This window comes from Embiotoca jacksoni, unplaced genomic scaffold (assembly GCF_022577435.1).
Source record: "Embiotoca jacksoni isolate LCO1_2020_lvr unplaced genomic scaffold, fEmbJac1.0.p SCAF_27, whole genome shotgun sequence".
In the NCBI taxonomy this organism is placed as follows: domain Eukaryota; kingdom Metazoa; phylum Chordata; class Actinopteri; family Embiotocidae; genus Embiotoca; species Embiotoca jacksoni.
The window spans coordinates 6,334,644-6,348,483 of record NW_027185378.1 but is presented as its reverse complement, the minus strand read 5'-3'; the positions used below and the strand labels follow the sequence as shown (position 1 = coordinate 6,348,483).

At 38.8% G+C, this 13,840-nt stretch overlaps 1 protein-coding gene across 3 annotated transcripts in view; it reads right to left on the bottom strand.

Annotated features, from left to right (window-relative positions):
• alk (ALK receptor tyrosine kinase) overlaps window positions 1–13,840 on the bottom strand; it is a 344,308-nt gene that overhangs the window by 129,442 nt on the left and 201,026 nt on the right. The window lies entirely within an intron of this gene.

Sequence of the window (13,840 nt, the reverse complement as noted above, 5' to 3'; positions counted from 1 at the left end):
CAGATTGTATTAAAGTATACTTCTCTAACTGGGACACACGTGTCTCCTTGCGTATGTCAGCCATCGCGCTTAAACAGCCTTTTGCCATTAGATGTCTATGTAATTTGTATGTTGGTACAGAGGATGGGGGGCGGTGGGGAGGGGGGGGGTACAATGCAAAGTCTAACAAGGTTACAGTACTTTTGAATCTGTGTGTATTCAGTCTTAAATACATACTGTATATCTACTGACGATACAGGTGGGTACAGAAATCTGAGACTGCCAGTGAAGATACTTTAATTTAGCATTTGTTTGAAATTATATGGAAAATATTTCAAACAAATAATCTGCCCCCCTTGTACTTTAATGTAATATAACATGGATGATAGATGGATGAAACGAGAGATCAGACCGGCATGTCATCATCCAGGGCGGGTTCTCATCAGGGCGTCTCTTCTGGAGGAAAACCATCCCGCACACTGCACCGACAGCAACGGAGAGTCGGAGGAAGTTGAGACTTTTCTCCAAAACCTCAGCTTTAAACTAACCGGTTTAAATAGTAACGTTATGCCAAAGAGTTGCTGTGTAGTTAGTTGCACCAACAATGATGTGAACAACTCTTTTCTCAGATTTCTTTCCCTGACGTGTCCTAATAAAGATCCTGATAGAAGGTCTTTGTCACACCACTCTATTACGGGTCAAACAACGGGACTCTGTGGGTTATTATGGAGCTCAGTCATTTATCAGATCACAGTGCTGCTGTTACTTAGCATACTATTTGTAGAGCAGGACTGAAAAATAAAATAATTCACTGGTAATTTGCACAGCTCGAGACTCAGTAAGGTAAAATGGATGGCCACGTTGGACATCTCTGGCCACCGAGTTGAGTTATAGCACCTCGCTTTCACGCTAGCCACGAGACTGAAGGGACGTGACTGAGGACGGATGAATTTAAACTTTTTTATCCATGCATCTATTGCAGGTAGAGTGGACATATATACATGACGTGCTTTTTTAGATAGATAAACAGATAGACAGATAGACAGATAGACAGACAGATAGACGGATGGACGGATGGACAGATAGATAGATAGATAGATAGATAGATAGATAGATAGATAGATAGATAGATAGATAGATAGATAGATAGATAGATAGATAGATGTTAAGCCATTAGTGTCAGGGTTCACACATTTTTCTAAAATTAGTACACCCTATTTTTTTTTTTTTAACCCTGCTAACCATTGTGTTTCCTTATCCTGTGAGGTTGCTGGAAAATGAAAGAATGTGGAGGCTTTATAATTGCAGTGCTCCAGTTAAGCCTCCTTTTCTCTCCCTTCCATATTTGCATGCTTCTTACATAAAAAAGTCCAGACAATTTGGCAAAGACAGTCCAAATGCTCACAACAAGTTTGTAGGTATTGTGGACTGCATGAAATGTGTACACACCCAGCAGCGATTTGATATAAAGGTTATAAACCTTCGTCTGGAGGAGCTTTGGGCCTGAAGGCAGAACCCTATTAACTGTTGCTTCCCAGCCCTAATAAGATGAAGAAATACCTGCATGGGAGCAATTACCAGCAGGGTGCAGATTATAATGGCAAACAGCAGAGGGAAGAATGGAATTCCATTAGCAGACTTCTACCTCTGCTCAGCTTCACCTGTGAATACTGTTGGCTTAACACAACTTGATGCCCTCATTTACGGCATCATAAGATTTGCTACAACTCCCTGTCTGACCCAGGTTGCCCAGAGCAACATGATCCGTGATGGCGAACAAAGCAGTAGAGACAGAGACGATCACTTAACCAGAAGAGATGATCATAAAACAAAAGATAGAATGCCGTTGATGACCCTTATTTGACATGAACCTTCTTGTGATGTAATGTAATGACGACCGCTGAGGATCTGCCAGAGGTATGCCCATCCAAAAATCGGACCTGTATGATAGACCAGGACTTAAAACTCTACGAAAAGCACAGAATATCTTTCCTAAACAGCTATTCTTAATACAGATGGAGCATGATTTTCGAATAATCAAATCGTCGATATTATCTAAAAAAAAATCTATTGGTATGCGGCAATCATTCTTCCTTATTTCCAGAGCTATTTCCACTGTTTTTACCCGCGCCTGGTTGTCATTGCGTTACTCCTGTCAGAAGGTGGCGGTAATGCGCCAAAAAGCTCCTTACCAGCCACCAATAAATAACATAGGGAGAAGAACACGCTGCGAGATACGTATTCTGTGTGCCGGTGCGAACATTGGGAAACATTCATCAGCAACTACCGCCGTCAGAAAGTTCTGTGTGGAACTCCTTCAGAACATAAACAACGGTGAGGTGCGATGCAAACCATGCAGGTACAGCCAGCATACAAGTTTTCCACCGCTAACCAGACTCATTAGAGTGAAGCAACAGCCCTCATCTCAAAGATGAAACTAAAGACATGCTTCTTATCAATTTTGTCCGAAGCGAGGATTTTAGAACTTGAAAGGAATATTTGTTGAGCCCAAGGTTACAATGCAAGTGCTCTTGCGTGTGTGCGTGTGTGTGTGTGCGTGTGCGTGTGTGTGTGTGTGTGTGTGTGTGTGTTTGTGTGTGTGTGTGTGTGTGTGCGTGCGCGCGCGCGTGTAGTCGGGTTATAAATCGATTAGTTCCAACCAAATTTTGAAGTAGTTTTGTTTGAAACTCCCATCTCTAATTCTTAATGAAGGAGTTCACTAACAAATTAATCTGTTGCTGGAAGGAACCTTCAGAAACAACAAATCTGTTAGATCTCTTTTTCTTCCAGTTGTACTCTCGCTGGCTTGTTTTTCTGTGAACAGGCATTTTTTTTTAAGGCAATTTCTCATTTATCCGTTCAGTTCAGATTCAGCAGCATCAGCTCAATCAACAATGTTTTGAAAAATGATACTTGATGGCCGCCTCTGAGAAGAGGAAGACGAGCCCTAAAAAGCAGAATAAGACACATTTCTATCTAAAGAAATAGTTGTATTCTGTGTCATTGAATCAAGCTGGTAAACACTTTTTCGCTCTCTGTGCAGTTACAGATTCAGTCAACCGAGAATCTTGTTGACATTGCATACCGAATCAGGCTAACTGTTGGTGAGAACAGAATTTCCCCAGATAATAAAATTGAAGCTAAAGGCCTCAGAGAAGGAGGCAAACAAACCATTCAAATTGTATTCTCTGCCAACTCCTCTTATAGCATAATGCATTTACTCTGGGCCAGCACAAGCTTTTTGGGGGTCCCAACAATTTGACTGCCACACATTTTAATTTACAACCCATTCAATCGTGCAACACGGCGGCACAGCTTCCTCGAGAGCTTACACACACTGGAAAATGGTGTTCGGCAAGCTGATGAGAAACCATCTCGTAGATAGTTGGGGATTTCTTTTTTTAAAATGGTTTATTTCCACATGGATTTGTACTTTCAATCTGGTGTTAAGGTGTAAATGAAGAACTGGTAAACCTTGCAGAAAATTAGTATGAATTTGAATCTGGTGGTTTCAAAACTCCAGGGTTTATCGTGGTTAATAATCATTTCACCTGCATCTTTCAGCCAAGTGTTGACTTTTTCAGAAAAATCTTTAGAAACAGTCAAAACACATGCATCCTCACTTCCTCACACATTTTTTTGTAATCAGTTTTCATGACTTTTCTCAATTCTCATGACCAAACCTTCTGTGATTTAAGTGTATATGTGAAAATATGTATAAATAATTAACAAAAATGATTCCCACCAAAATCTATATGGAGTAGGACAGCGTTAAAAGTCTATTCTATTGATTGTCATATCATGTTATAACACTCTGCTAATCAACTTAATAATTCAAAGTCAATTTTAAATTACTCAATATTTTATAAAACAAGTTTGAAGAGTTTGGTTTGATGGAAAGCACAACAGTGGAGGAAACTGGAAAATGATCAGAGGGATTTCATTAATAGCAGTTTGCTGCACTGTAACAACATGTAGTCTTTCTTCTCTCAATAACGTTCTCACTTGAGTGTTGAGGAGTTATTTTAAAGGGAAAAATATTTCAAAAATGCACTAATGAAGTCATTAAAATGACACCAGCCAAACCTCAAACAGTGGAATTTTTTTGTAATTTAAAAAATATATATATATTCATGGTAATATGACATTTCTGTTCAGCTGTTTTTTATTTTTTTTACTAAAGAAGATGAGTGTTTGCCTATTTGTGATCAGGTAGTGTTTTCACTAAATACTTCACCTTTGCTTAAGCAGCTAATTATTAAATAATAATACATTATAATTAAATCCAAAACTTTTTTCAGTTCTCTCTTTTTCATTTCATAAACTAGCATAATTTCAAACATTTTTGGCGATTGTGATTTAGATGGTAGAATATAAGAATCACAATTGTGTAACCTCAAAATCTGGGATTGTTTGATTGAACATTGCATGTATATTATGTATTATGCATGTACATTGTTATTTTGACATGATGTAGCAGTTACGTATATAACATCTTTAAAATGGAAAGAAATTCAATTGAATCACGTTAAGATTTATAATCGGTACATAAAGTGCATTATTTTGCATTAATGTGTTCCGATACGCATAGTTTTACAAATACACCTTTTTACAACCTGTTAAATATAAATATTTTCAGAACAAATGTTTAACTTCAACGTCACAAATGTAAAAGTCTTTGCTTTCAAAACACCTTCTGTGGATACAAATGTAAAATTCCTTTTTTTTCTCGGCATTCTTTTGTATTTATTTTTATATTGTTAAATGTGTGTATGTATCGTGTGATATGCATTGGTCCTTTACATTTGGAGTTTTGAGACTCTTCCCAGTCTCGAGTTCCACAAAGATCCACAAATATATGCTGCATTTAAGTGTTGCTGGAAGATTGGGACATCTAAATTGTGTTTCCCGTAGCACGTCCCCCCTGGTGGTTAGGGTTCGGTTGTTTTCCCAGCAGAGGTCCCATGAATTCAGATTACAAATTTTCATATATCATTATAAAATTAACTGGCACTGTTTCAAGTGTTTCAATGAAAATGACATACAGAGTTGAATGTAAGTGGGGCCATGTCAAGGAGACGTGGAATCCTTTTTCCCATAAATCTGTGGTGCCCAGTAAATGATCCTTTCTTTATCTGCAAATATATTCCATAAATAGCAGTGTGGATAAGACAGTGAGGATTACAGTTCTGTGAAATGAGTTTGTGTTCTTTCAATGCATTTCTAATACACTATTTTCTACATGACAGTTGAGTTCATTCTTTCATGTCAGTCAATTATACTCAAGTTGTGTGATTTACTTGAAGTAAGGATTTCCACATCCTTTCAGCATAATAAACTACTTCTATATTAGTTATATTGTACATTATTATTGCAGTTAGTCCCAGAAACTCACTCATTTCATTCAACTTATTTTTTTGTGATTTGTGTGCGTGTTTGTGTGAGTGTGTATTAATTCCAAGACACTCATCAGAATCCCATTTCTATCTTATTTTAAACTGAACTAATTGTAAATACTGAGAAAAAGATCCTCATACCAACAGCAACCACATAGCACAAGACTGGATGACATCACACACCGAAATATCAGCTCACTGGAAAATAATGGCTGCACTGCATAAGACAGTCATCCTTCCGCCTGACCTAGAAACTCATGCAATATAATAAACTAATAAACTGCGAGGCCTCCAAAGAACTAAATATCTTCTATCGACAACACAAAAACAACAGCCAAAAATGAAATATTTTTGGCGCCAGCATTGTGTTTTATCAGCCAAATCATTTGGACTTGACATCGTACCACAAAAAGGCATATGCAACATGATTCAGGCAAACAGAAAAAGCAGATGCATACTGAATATGATTGGACTCAATATGACTATTTGACTCTTAATTACAGTGGCGTAGCAGTTAAAACCTTGAAATCTGAAATTCTCATCAAAGATTCAATTTTAACCCCTCACAACCTGGTTAATAGTACCGATGACTTCACTTCAAGAAGTCTGTTTTGTGTTAAAGTAATGAATTACAAAAAGAACAGTTTTTTTTTTTTATATACAAGTATTGGTTTGACTGTTACCATTTAAAGAAACGAGTAATGAAACTTCACTCCTCAACAAACTGAAAGTGATGTGGGACGAAATATGAGGTAATTCTGCATCCCATGACGAGCCTCAGTTTTGACGTACTGTATTTTCACCACTTGTATTAATGTCTGCATGCATGTGTTTACAGTATGTTCTACCACTACTGAAACTAAGTCACCAGTCTCTGGTTCAATGACACTGATGCATTAGACAGTGAAACTGCAGTGCAAATCTTTACCACAAAGATGACACACAGGCCATTATCCTCTGATAATTGTGCTTGTACGAATGTTTTAAATAATTCATATTAATTAACATTTCCATTACATATCTGTTATCTATGTTCTCATAATTGCATTAGTCACTTTCATTAAAATAGTAACTGTATGTCAAGTAGTTATTTAATATTCTAAAGTATGCACATATCAAGCCAATGTGCAAAGACAACAAGATGTACATGAGAATAAAAAGAAAGGCTCATAATGATGAATATGCTTTTGTTGCAACAGTAATGATATCCATGAGGACATTCATTTATAGCGGGAAACAAATCTGTCAACGGTGAGAGATAACAGACATGAAAATGTGAAATAGAAGTCCTCTTGAAAGGCACATCTGTCTGACAGTGATTTTGACTGAAGCCTCACCAGTTTAGATATAAACTCTATTAGCAGTTGTAAAATAGCCTTTTGGCTCAGCATTATGTCGAGAATTGTTCTGCTTCTGGAAACATTAATGACGCTGTTTATGAGTATTCAAAGATAAAGCATACACATCTCTTCAAAACAAAACTGATGGAAAAAGTCAACGTGTTTGTGTTCCATATTTCTTTCGTTGTGTCCTACACGAAGAAAGACAGTGGCAAAAAAAAGTAGGAGAAATCGTGTACAGGTAATATGTTGGTGAAAAATGAATCTTGCCGATTATGGTCAATATGTACAATGCTAATGGTGTTCAGTAAGCTGCTAACAAATACAAACACATGTACAAGCAAGACATTGCAAACGCTTTTGTTGTGTTTTTTTTGCAACAAAGTTTATAGCACTTTGAAATATTTCAGTAACAAATATAAATGATTTGACTGTCAACATCAAAGACAAACAGATCTCTGATACAATTAAATACTACCTCAATAGATAACAATTTTCCTCCCCTTATGCCACAAAAATTATATTCACAGCCGCATCAATTCTTTTGTTGATGACGCCTCGAGCAGCTTTCAGCCCGTCAGTACACCATTCATTAATCGCTTCCCTTGATATACACTGGAAATAAAACAACACATCAAAAGAGCTGTTGCTTTTTATCCTTTTAATGCGAGTTATTTTCAGAGCGGAGTATTTTTGCTGCTGTCATATGATTTAACAATAAATCTGTGGGCCAATAACAAACATTTTAACGATTTAACTGCTCCAGATTCAAAGATCTTACTGTTACTAATTGATAGAAAAAAACAAACAAACAAAAAAACGGTTTAATTCTTAAAGACACATTCTTCTGCACTGGGAAAAAATGATTTACACATTGGGCACAAAGTCTTATTGAGTACATTTGAATGTGTATTTTAAAATGGTAAACTCTGTAATAGCTGCAGTCCACTAGCTTATTGGATTATTCTATTTAAGGTATCCACTAATGGGCAATATTTCATAATAAAAAAAAAAGCCTAATAATGCTGGGTGAATATGTTGTAGGTCATTACAATAAAATGCCTCATGGATATCAATGCAGCCGGTCAACGTCTTAGTATAATTAAACTACAGAGAGCAAAATAATGTATGGAAAGACTGTTAAACTTAAATGTTAGGGCAGCAATAAACACTAAATAAAGTCAGTCATTTTACTCACAGCAAGGTGGATGTTTATTTTGAGTTATATCAACAACAACACTTGTTTGCATTACTGAATCTTCAAAATGTTGGGCTGCAGTACTGTATATTATTGAGAATAAGCTGATACCGTGCAATCTTCAGGTTTTTACTGTTCCTTTTCTTCAGCAGAGTTTCCAATGAAAACTATCCAGGGACCCAGCAGAGACTCACAGCTATTTTTCAAATAAAAGACATACTTGCATAAATGCATCACTATTGAATAAAACATTTTTTTTTTTTTTTTTTTATCATATAGAAAGTTAAGAGAATACAGACAAACTGTTAAGGTCTCGTGAGTTGCAATTTGCAGCTTTCCAAATACTCACAACAGCAAACATCCTGCAGCTGCCTTCATCCCGTTTTTACTGGATTACTGTCAATGTCAATGCTGACCAGACAGACAGGAGGACTGACACGAGGACAGGGAGCTGAGGCACTGGGCTGGTTCCACTATGTCCTGTCACCATGCCGTAGTAAAGTAAACAATGAAGTCAACAGAGAGCCTTAGTGATGATTTACAGAGGGCTAGTGGTGACTGCAGCCCGAGGGACAAACTGTCTGAGCCCAGCAAACCCACTAATTAAGTGACCTTGTTTTATAGATGGAGCCGATACAAACGCTGCCAATGGGGCTTTTCCAAATGAGTGAACTATGCCACGGGCCAACCACTGTGCCGTCAGCCGCTGCTCAGCTCTGTGCTTTGCAACAGGTGCACAGGAGAAGTAAACACGAATGAGATCTTTTTTTTCCTGCGCTGTCAGCTGTGTTGATTCAATATCAACAGTTTCACCGATGCAGACAGTAATTTAGGTATCCTGCCTCCGACAGACTATTGCTCACAGCTTCCGGTTTCTTCGGAGGGGGCAGGGTGTCAGCCGGTTTTCGGTGTCATGCTGATTGGTTAAAATTAAACTGAGGTGTGCGCCCAGTAGGATGAAACAGAAGTGTACTGACACTAATGTGACACGATGAGCTGATGGTTTTACGAGAATAGTTTCCTCTCTCTGTTGGAGCAGTAGAAACGTTTAGGCTTTGTTCAGACGGCAGGCAAATGGGATGTTCTTTCTCAAATAAGATCTTTGGGACCGACTGTTCGCACTGTTATTTGCAAGTGAACAGATCAGACTGTTGTGTCCACACTTCACCAACCTATCTGCAGGGGTTGCTGCGGTGATGACTCATGCACCGCCACGCTGGTGACCCGGCTTTCCAACATGAATGCTGACAAAAATCGAAGCTTTCCAATCTCACTCTGCTGGCAGTAGCAATGTTACAGAGTGATACCTTTACCACATCAATAATCCTCAGCTAAAACCGTGAAGCTGCAACGTGAATATTTTGTATAAAGAGCTTTACTGACAAGAGTGTAAGAAGTCAAAGGTAACTCACACTGGCACGTCCAAATGATTTGTTTTGCATGTGTGAGTGAAATGCTGACACTGTAGGGCCTGAGAAGTAGAAGTGGTGTATTATCAGTCACAGTGCAATGACAATTGTCTTTAACTTGGCCTATAAATTAAGTAAACACTCAAGCTCAAGATTATTTTCTCTTTCTGTGGACAATATGCACAAACATTTTAAAGAATTGGAGTAAAAACCAAACATTTGATGATAATAGTCCATTATAGCTGGTAACGCTAATACAATCATCAACCTATTGAGGCAACAATTACTACTAATACTCTATCCTGAGATATTCTACTCCTGTTAAATCAAGATTAGAATTTAAAATTCTACTGCTGATTTACAAAGCTCTTCATGACCAGGCCCCATCTTATTGCAGAGAGCCACATCACCCTGACAGATCTTATAGAACCACATCATCCTGATAGATCTTATAGAACCACATCATCCTGATAGATCTTATAGAACTACATCATCCTGATAGATCTTATAGAACCATATCATCCTGATATATCTTATAGAACCACACCATCCTGATAGATCTTATAGAACCACATCATCCTGATAGATCTTATAGAACCACATCATCCTGATAGATCTTATAGGACCACATCATCCTGATAGATCTTATAGAACCACATCATCCTGATAGATCTTATAGAACCACATCATCCTGACAGAGATCTTATAGAACCACATCATCCTGATAGATCTTATAGAACCACATCATCCTGATAGATCTTATAGAACCACATCATCCTGACAGATATCTTCTCTTTCAGCCTGCTTGTGGTTCCCAGAGTTTCCAAAAGTAGAATGGAAGGCAGAGCCTTCAGTTTTTAGGCTCCCAGTTTGCGTTCGAGGGGCAGAAACCCTCTCTAGCTTTAAGGTTAGATTCTAAACTTTCTTTTTTGATAAAGCTTATAGCTGGAGCTGCTCAGGTGGCCCTGAACCATCCTGTAGTTCTGCTGTTATAGGCCTTGGCTGCTGGGGGACCTCGTGATGCACTGAGCTTCTTTCCTCTCACACTTTCACTCTCAAATATACTCTCCCATAGTTTCTTCTTATTGTCTGTTGTCTCCATTCAGTTCCCTCGCTCACTTAGTTTCTGTTCTTTCTTTTGCAGATGTCCCGTCATGGAGCTGCATGTCTCTGCTCTGTGACTGTCGGTCCCACCAACAGTTCATGTCTTGTATCTCTATGCTGTCCTTTTCTCTCTCTGCTCTCCTCTCACCTCGACCGGTCGAGGCAGATGTTCTCCACCTCTGAGCCTGGTTCTGTTGGAGGTTTCTTCCTGTTTTTCCTTCCCCTCTGTTGGATGTTTTTCTCCCTTAGAGAGGTGTTTTTCCCTCTTAGTTTATGTGGGAATTGTTTAATTGTTGTGTTTCTCTGTATGATGTTTAATGTGTTAAGTGCCATGAAATAACCTGTGTTGTGATTTGGCCCTATATGAATGAAATTGAATTGAATTGAATTGAAGATAAAAGTAACAGCATCTAAATGAAATACCTAATAAGAGTAAATCTGATTAGCATGGAGATAATTAACACTTGTTAACTCACCCATCATTTTTATGTTTCTCTAAACACTCCTAAACTTGCTCCTAAAATGTCTCATAACCTCATCAATTCAAAACATTCTGACACGTCAGCGACCTGCGAATGAACACAACAATCCAATAAACAATAATTCACACCAACAAGCCCTGAAAACAAGACTTTAATTTGGCAAATGAATCCTAAATATGCACCAGCAACTGCACTGAATTTGGACAACCTCCATCTACAAATATTGGTCAACAATTTATGGCTTCAAACATCCTCATCAGAGAGCGAGCCCGCCTTCTCACGGTCAAAAGTCCAACAAAATCATTGCTGCTTTTGTGGTCTGCCATGTACTATTTTCTGTGTCAGAGAAATTCAGTACACAGTTTGGAAGCAGAGCACTGAAACAGCAGTGTTCTGATAGAAAACAGTAAACATTTCAATCAGCAAGAAATTCCTCCAAGCGCTTCAATAACCTTTTACTTGAGCAGAAATGCCAAAGTGTGTCCAAAAACCCCCCAAAATCATTAAATGGACTATACTAAAAGGCTCACATAGTGACTGGACACTGACAAAAGAAATAAAATTTTTAAAAAAAGGACAAAATTCAGAGGCATGCCGAGAGTATGGGCGGGATCGGTTTATGCAAGTTACACTGTGTTGCCTGGCAAGTACACTCAAGCTCCAACAGCTGAGGGAAATATATAAAGAACTGGGACACGTACTGCCTTTGTAGTCGAGACAAAAAAGAATGAATACATAAATTAGTAGATCCTCTGAGCGGAAAAAGCACCCGAGTGTTCACCGAGAAAAAAAAAAAAAAAAAAAAAAAACTCTCGGCAACAGATACCCACCCAGTGAAACTAGCTATCATGAAGTCTGCGGGAAGGGAGATAAGATAGCGTGTTGATTACTCCCCAAGCGACCGCTGGTAGTATCTCCTGGAGGGAATTCCTTAAGGCCAGGATATTATCTGATTATGGAACATTAGGGGAGTGGGGGGAGGGTTGTAATAACTCTTAAACCATTCTTCCTCTGCCCTCGTCTTCGCTATCCCTGTTTACCCCGCCCCACACACCCACACACACTTGAGGGAGAAACAGAAAAAGTCTCTAATATAATATGCATGCAAACGTTGTGATGAGGAAAAGCACGCAGTCTGCATTTTTGTGTGCATGTTTAATTAGTTTACCGAGATTAGACTAAATGTGTTTGTGTTAGCATGTGCACGAGTGCACAACGCTGCCGCACTTCCGCTGGAAGGCGGTTCTGTCCCACCGTGTTGGTTTATGAGTGTTTGTTACGGTCTAGGATGGCTGACTGGGGACCGGCGATAGACTGAGGGCCGGCCAGGGAGCAGCCTCACAGCTAGGTAAATGAGGGTTGGGGGGCTGGGTTGATGGATCACAATCCGCTGGGAAAAGTCAACACTTCCTACCCCTGCCAACAGCTCCTGCCTGGCTTGCTTGAAGGGAGAAATCCCAGAGCTGCTCACAACAAGAGGCCTGGAAGCGTTGGACAGGGCCGCAGCCAAGAATCACACGCAGGCAGAGCAGGTAGAGTATCTATGAGCTTACTGCTGTGTAGCCAGCTGTATGGACTCTGATCAACACACAATGTGTGTCTAGTACCTGTGTGGTTGGGCGGAGATACGCAGGGAAGTAATCAGAACGAGATATGTAGTTCATTTTTTGAATGAGTTGGAAGTATGGATGTGCATTTCAAGCAAAACTACTGTTCGAAATTCGCTCCGAACTATTTGATTTTCTGAAATGTTTTTGCATTTAGTGAAATCTTTGTGTTCTGTTCAAAGTTTTTGTGTTTTCTGAAATGTTTTTGCATTTCGTGAAATGTTTTTGTGTTTGCTGAAATGTTTGTATGTTCTGTGAAAAGTTATTGCGTTTGACCCTCAGGGCCACCGTATCGAGGACATAGAGAGAAACTAAATGACAGCAGAAAAAAAGGTGAACATTTCCAGGATGAGTCACCAGATGTTTGTTTTCTTTGTCTGATGTTATGTGCAGAACAAACGATGGAGAAAAGAACATTCTTCCAGACATCTAAGCAATTCTTTCATGGTGTCATTGTTAGATGCCGAGTCATTTTTAAAGTCAAGGTATTTGACAGATAAGGTATTATTGATTATTATTGATCAACCCAATTTATTCACCTACTTTATTGTTGTTCTTGTTAAAGTACATTTGGCCATCAAGAATTACAGTACAAAGTAAAAAACAACAACAACATATTTACGCAAACAAAATTATTTATCTGTAAACAGCATTATCAGTTTGAAATGCGGTTACAGTTAGTGCCAAGCGACGGTACTTTAAGAATGCAATATTATTGTGAACATTGCTAGTCTTTCTGTCTTTCTATTATTGTTGCTAGTGATTATTAATGTTAACAACAAGCTCTGCATGTGAGACCAAAAAAACACAAAAAATGTCTTTCGTAAAACCATCAGAGGTTGCAGTTGTTACATGCAGGTACATGGTGGGTCTGAGGCCGGCTCGATGTTCTTTACTCTGCAACGCTGGCCACCAATTAATGTCAATATTGGTGACATCACACCGTGTCACCTCATCATATCAGAGTGTACACAGATGAAGGTTGCTGGCACCAATCAGCAGTCATTGTTACATACAGTACGGAGACTGACAAAGTTAAAGGAAGAGAAGTGATCAGTAAAACAACAGCAGGTTGTTTGTGGCAGTGGATGCAGTGAACCAGCTGCAACTAATCTACATCTTGAACTGAGTCTCAGCGTGCTTACACTGGTTAAAATACTGGCGGAGTGAGAGAGAGCAAACAAACACTTAGAAAACCCGTCTGTCTGTGAGACATCATAATACGTTCTTTTTGTGTGATCTCACAGAAATATTTAATTTGCAGATACTAAAGGAGGAACTAACTGGCACTCAGAAGAGTGCATACTGCTTGCTGCCAGTGCAGT